The sequence below is a fragment of the Notamacropus eugenii genome, chromosome 2 (assembly GCF_028372415.1).
Source record: "Notamacropus eugenii isolate mMacEug1 chromosome 2, mMacEug1.pri_v2, whole genome shotgun sequence".
NCBI lineage: Eukaryota > Metazoa > Chordata > Mammalia > Diprotodontia > Macropodidae > Notamacropus > Notamacropus eugenii.
Genome location: NC_092873.1, coordinates 192,929,309 through 192,935,953, shown reverse-complemented (window position 1 = coordinate 192,935,953; position 6,645 = coordinate 192,929,309). Strand labels below are relative to the sequence as shown.

Genomic DNA, 6,645 nt, shown 5'->3' with positions numbered 1-6,645 from the left:
CAGGGAAGCACTTTGGCACAGAGAAGACAACATTGTACTAGTGAGTTCTAGAGTTCCCAGAGTTCAAAGAAGCTTCTAGTCCAGAGTTCTAGTCCAGAATCTGTCACTTGGTAGCTAAAGGAACATAGACTTTCATTTACCATCTCTTGACCTTGGGTTTCACATATGTAAAATGAGAAGAGTGAAGCAAATGATCTCTACTCAATAGTTCTATGAATCCATAAGTTTACATTCTAGATAATTAACATGTAACTTCCTTATTCAACCACTCTAAAAGCTTCCTATCAGCTCTAGGATAAAGGATGAATTCCTTTGTTTAGCTTTTAAAACTCTTCAAAACCTGGCCCAGAAATGTCTTTCTAACGTCAATGGACATTAATCTCCCTCCCACGTGTGGCCTTCTAGGGCCTTGGGTGCAGCCTTTGGACTGAGTCCAAACAAATCCTTTTATTGAGGTGATTTATTCTGTGAAGTTTGGATTCAGTCAAAGGGCCACACTTGAGCATCTAGAGGGCCACATGTGACTTCAAAGCCACAGGTTCCCTATCCTGTGAGCTTCATAAATACTTGTTGACTGACTGACCTCTCTCTATATAATTCGTCTCTTCTTTCAAGATGACATTCAACCACCTTCTACATAAAGGCTTTTCTATCCTTTCCCTCGTTCCCCTTCTACCAACTGCTAATATTTCCTCTTGAGCTATCTTGTATTAAACTACTTCGTCTTTATTTTATTTATTGTCCTTCTATTTATTCTTTATATATCTCTATATGTTCTTATCTCTCCCATGAAAATGTAAGCTCCTGAGAAGCAGGACTTGTTCCAAACTCTGTATCCACAACACTTAACGATGTGCCTGACTCATCATAAATATCCAATGAATGCTTTTTGGTTGATTGAATTTGGGCAAGTCATTAACTTTCTTTGGGCCTCATTTATCTCATCTCTAAAATGGGAATTATGGTAGAATAAGATCTGGATTTCAGGAGCTGGCTACACTCTCATTTCCATCTGGTATCTGCTTGCCTCATGAAACACCTTCTCTTCCAGTTAACCCAGGATCTAGTTGGCATCTCTCCTAGACTATCTTAAAAAAATATATGATTGATAACTATTGTTGTTCTGTTATGTTATGCATTATGTTACGTTATGTTGTTTTATGCTGTATATTATACTGTATTATATCATATTATATTATGTATTGTATATGTTTTTGTGTTTGTGTGTGTGTGTGTATAATAGTGTGATCATTCCAGATATATGTCCCTCCTTCAACTCTATCCCGACTGAGATGCCTTTCTCTTGTAATTTTAAGTGACCTCACCTTCATAAATGACGCATTCCACTCTCGTAGTCCCCCATCCCTCTATTGAAAGAAGGAAGGTTAATTTTACCATGAATACTCTGTCTCTTATAATCTCTCCATCATTACCATTATTCAGAGCTAAACTCTTTTTAGTGACCTTTTTGTCAGCATAATTGTGGTTAAACCCCTCCCCTTTCCACTAACATGGTGCTGGTGTGACCGTATCCAGAATCTTTAGCTGAGTAGCCTTGCCTTGCCTGCATACCCTTGCCTGGGTTTCTGGAATTTTATGGATCCCAGAAAATAGAAGAAGACTATCCCTGGATTTATATTAATCTTTCCCTCAAGTATGGAAGTTCCACTCCCTCACATATGCCTTTCTTTTCTGTTGCAAGGTTAGGCAAGTTCAATGTTCTTAACCTGGAAATCAAGATGAAGGGCTCAGGCGAGTTACTCCTATGAAGGTAAAGGATAGGGGCCACCACGGTCAAAGCTGAACATGCAAGTCTGTCAACTTTGTTACTGGACACATATCCCACAGGTCCACTGAGTGACTGGGAGCTTTGTACAGCTTGACCCTTCATTGTTTTTTCAGGAGCCTTCACATTGTTTAGAAGCATATCCTGCTTTCCCTTTGTGTTGCAATTCTAATTATTAGAAACTCATTTCTTTTCTTGTTTTGAGGTCATAAGGTGAGGAAGTTATGTTGAAAACCATCTATGTTACTATCTTGTTATATTTTTATTGCTGGCATTTTACCTAATTGCCTAGATTCCCTACAACCAGGACCCCTACAGAGGAAGGAGTTAGGGTTTTTTCTTCTTTCCTCTTGCCTTCCCAGAGTGTTCAACCTGATAAGACTTCTCCAACGTCCTTGATTGTTTGATTTATTACAAACACTGCAGGGATAGGGAGGGGGCATACAAAGGAATATACAATAACCGGTAAAAAGGGCATAAAAAATATACAATTTTCAAGGTTGTTATAGTTTCATCCTGGTTCCATAACCAATTACAGAGCATACACTCTACTCATCCTGTCTCTTCTGCCAGGTCCAATATTTAACACAATGGATTTAGATGTAAAGACTGTATCTCAGCCTTCCTAAATCTAGTTTTCCCAATGTTCAATCATATGAATGAAAAGGTAGGGTCTGTAAGTTCTTAATCTGGGGTCCTAGAACTTTAAAAAAAAGAATTTTAATAACTGCATTTCATTATAATTTGTGTCCTTTGTAATACAATGTATTTTATTTTATTCACTAAAAACATTACTCTGAGAAAGGAACAGAAGCTTTACCAGAATAGCAAAAGCATCCATGACGTAAAAATGATTAAGAACCCCTGTACTAGAGCCTTCAAAGCTTTGTCAAACACATGAATTCATCCTATAACTTGCATGTGCTGAATTTTTTACCTTACTTCACCTTCCAGTCTAAAGGCAAGAAAGGTCTTTCCCTGTCTTGGTCTCAAAGTCATCTCCCTCCTCAGCATTTCCCCTTAGTCACCTACTCCTAATCTGAAGACCTTGTACCCTGAAAATTTGCTATTTCTCAGTTGCTTCCTATTCTCTATTGTCACTTTCAATTTCCTGAAACAAATTCTATCCACAGGAACTTCCTGGTTAACTCAGCCCTAGATGGTGAAATCATCTCTTTCATCTATGCTCTCTACTCATGTCTTGGGCTCCACAGTTTGGCACACCACAAAGATCATTGGCTGGCCCAGACTAAACATCTTGCTCATTCTGAATGTCCATCCCTTTATGGTTCCACCCTTATTTTATTTTTCCTTTCTTGCCAGCCATCTTTATTTTTTCAGATCAGTCCTGAAAATTGTGGAAAGACTGAACACTTGTATCAGTGCAAAAGAAGGATAGTGTAAGCTTGTATGTGACATTAAGGACCAAAAAATTAAAAACTCCTCAGACTGAACTGGCCTCATGAGGTGGAACTTGTTTTCCTGACAAGGAAAAGGGCAGAAAGGAATCAAGTGATCACTATAACACAGATCAGATCACAATACAATAGACTGGGTCACAGGGGGAACAGGCATCTCCTTCATGACTTAGGCCCAGTGCTGCTTGATAAAGTTGATCAGTCCATTGGTGGAGGCATCATGACAGGTCACAGATTTATCAGAATCCAACTCAGGCTCAATTTTCTTGGCCAGTTGCTTCCCTAGTTCCACTCCCCACCAATCAGACAATACCCTGAACAAAGGTCTTGTGCTCATACATGGCAATCAAAGCTCTAAGAATGAAAGAAGTGAGTTTTGTGAAGACAATGAAATTAGTAGGACGATTTTCCTCAAAGACCTTATAAGGCAGCAGTTTCTTCATGGCATTGCCACTCTTGTCTGCATACACTCCTGCTCATTGCATACTTTCTCTGCTGCCTTCCCTTTTATCAGGGCCTCAATCTGAGTTAAGAAGTTGGCTAGAAGAATTTTGTTAGGGAGACCATGCTGGATTGGATTCTGTATCTGAACAGGGCAAAGAAAGTTCCAAGGAATAGTGTGGATACCCTGACGAATAAGCTGGTAGAAAGTATGTTGGCCATTGGTCCCTGGCTCTCCTCATACAATGAGGGCTGTACTGTACAGTCAACCCAGGCACCTGACTTAATGATGTAATTCCCATTAAACTCCATATCACCCTGCTGGAAGTAGGCAGCAAAGAAGGTATATACTGGTGACAGGGCAGCAAGGTCTGAATCTTCCATCCAAAATAGTTAATACCAGATGCCTAGCATAGCAAACAGCACAGGGGTATTCTTGTCCAGTGGGGTGGTGAGGAAGTGATTGTCCATCTAGTGAGCCCCTGACAATAGCCATTCAAAGTTATCAAAACCATCATGCAGAGTGATGGAGAGTCCAATAGATGACCACAATGAGTAAAGTCCACCAACACAGTCCCTGAATTCAAACATATTTTGATGTTGATTCTAAACTCTTGAACTTTTGGTGCATTGGTAGCCAATGCCACAAAGTGCTTTGGCACAGCTAAAGGATCCTTTCCTGTCTGAAGGAAAGACTCCTTGGTAGTCTCTGCATTGGTGATGGTCTCCATGTCTTTGAGGTAATGATGAAGAGGGAAGATTCCTGGTTGAGTACAGCAAGGGTCTTGGCAATATGGTACTATCAATATTAGAGACAAACCAGCCATGAAGACCTTCTTTGGGGTCCAGGGCTTCTGTCCCCACCTGCCACCAAGTCAGAACCTTCAATACCAATGTTGATCACATCTGTAATCATCTTCTCAGTGTATCCTTTCCAGGCTCCACCATAAGCACACTGGCAGAATGCCTTCATTTTCTCTAGCATTTTGTTCACCTCTGGTACCACGTCTCTGCCATTCACTACCATGGATATGTTGGAGCAATTTCACAATGCCACATGGAGCACAGCCTGGTCCTTGGTGAAACTGATCTTCTTCTCCTTAAACATTTGTTCCCAAGCATCTTGCACCCCTTGAGACTTAGTCAGTTCAATAAGCATCTTCATTACATCTTCTGTGATGAAGTTCTTAGAATAATCCACAAGAGTGTGTCTATTTCTGGCACTGAGATTTGGGCTAAAGTGGTTGAAGTGGTCCCAGTTTACTTCAAATTTGGATCTTTGTTTGCGATGCCATTGGACTAGTTTCTGGAAGTTCAGGTCCTGGCTGAGCATGGCCATGACAGGGACACAGACTGCCCAGAAAGATATGGTGTGAAACTGAAATACCTGACACTTTGCAAAATCTCCACCTTCATTTTCCAAGGTGTAGGCATGTCCAAGAGCCATTGAGAAATGAACATCTTTCCTTATCCATGCTGCTGACACTAATCACAGCATCAGGAAACTAAGTATCAGATTGGACTTGGAATCAGGATCATTTCATTTCAATTCTTACCTCAGACTAGCTGTGTGATCCTGGACAAATCATTTAAATTCAGTTTTTTCATCTGTAAAATGAGAAAATATCTTCTAGCTCTAAATCCATGATGCTCTTTCTTTTCTCCTAAAATGTTTTTAAATTTCCTGTAACAACAGTATTAGTATATGTTCTTTTCCCCTAGTAACCTTACCTACCTGAAGGAAGAGGCTGGACCAAATGACTCCTAAAGTTCTTTCCTCTTCTAAGATCTCCTGTCATATGATGACATCTTATATCAATTCATCATTTTTAGCATATTTAACATCTTTATCTAGGAATACAATAGGATTAAATTTCATATTTAATTACTTAAACCTGTTTCTGTGTTCAGTTGTTCAACCAAATAATTATTTTTCTGGTTTTCTAAATTTTTTACTTTTTATAGTTTCTACGATAATTCATATAATGCTCTCTATCTTTATCTTTTCCAGCAACCTTTTAAAAACATGTATTTCCACCTCATATTCCAGCAGACTGGCCAATATGATGGAGAAAGAAAATGATAAATGTTGGAGGGAATGTGGGAAAACTTGGGCACTAGTTCACTGTTGGTGGAATTGTGAACTGATCCAACCATTCTGAAATGTAATTTGAAACTATGCCCAAAGAGCTATACAATTATGCATAGACTTTGTTCTAGAAATACCACTACTATATCTATATCCCAAAGAGATAAAAGAGGGGTGAATTTATTTTTACAAGGGTATTTTAGCAGCTTTTTTTGTGGTGGCAAAAAAAATTAGAAATTGAGGTACTGCTCATCATTTGGAGAATGACTGAACAAGTGGTGGTATATGATTGTGATGGAATCCCATTTTGCTATGAGAAATGACAAACAGGATGATTTCCCAAACTCCTAGAAAGATTTATATAAACTGATGCAGAGTGAAGTGAGCAGAACCAAGAGAACATTGTACATAGTAACAGCACTATTGTACAATGAATAACTATGAACAACTTAGCTATTGTCAGCAACACAATGATCTAAGAAAATCCCAGAGGACTCATGATGAGAAATGCTATCCACCTCTGGAGAAAGAACTGATGGTGCCTGAATAGCATACCATTTTTCACTTTCTCTCCTCTTTTCTTTTTTTGGTTTGAGTTTTCTTCCAAAGAATGACTAATATGGAAATATATTTTCCATGATTGCACATAGCAGATCATGCAACCTATATTAGATTGCTTACCATCTCAGGGAAGGGAGTGAAGAGGGAAGGATGGAGAGGACTTAGAACTCAATGTGTTTTAAATGCATGCTAAAATTGTTTTTACATGTAATTTGGGAAAATAAAATTATTGAAAATAAAAGATGAAATATGTTATTTGAGACATAGTATACAAGGTATTTAAGTTTACCTAGAAGCACAACTCTTTTAATCACTATGACACTATCTTTGGACCCACTTAAGAGAGAAGA

General features: G+C 38.8%; 1 pseudogene; it reads right to left on the bottom strand.

The window, feature by feature from the left end:
- Nucleotides 1-3,373: 3,373 nt before the first annotated feature.
- LOC140523775 (glucose-6-phosphate isomerase pseudogene) lies at nt 3,374-5,041 on the bottom strand (annotated as a pseudogene).
- Between the last annotated feature and the right edge of the window lie 1,604 nt (nt 5,042-6,645).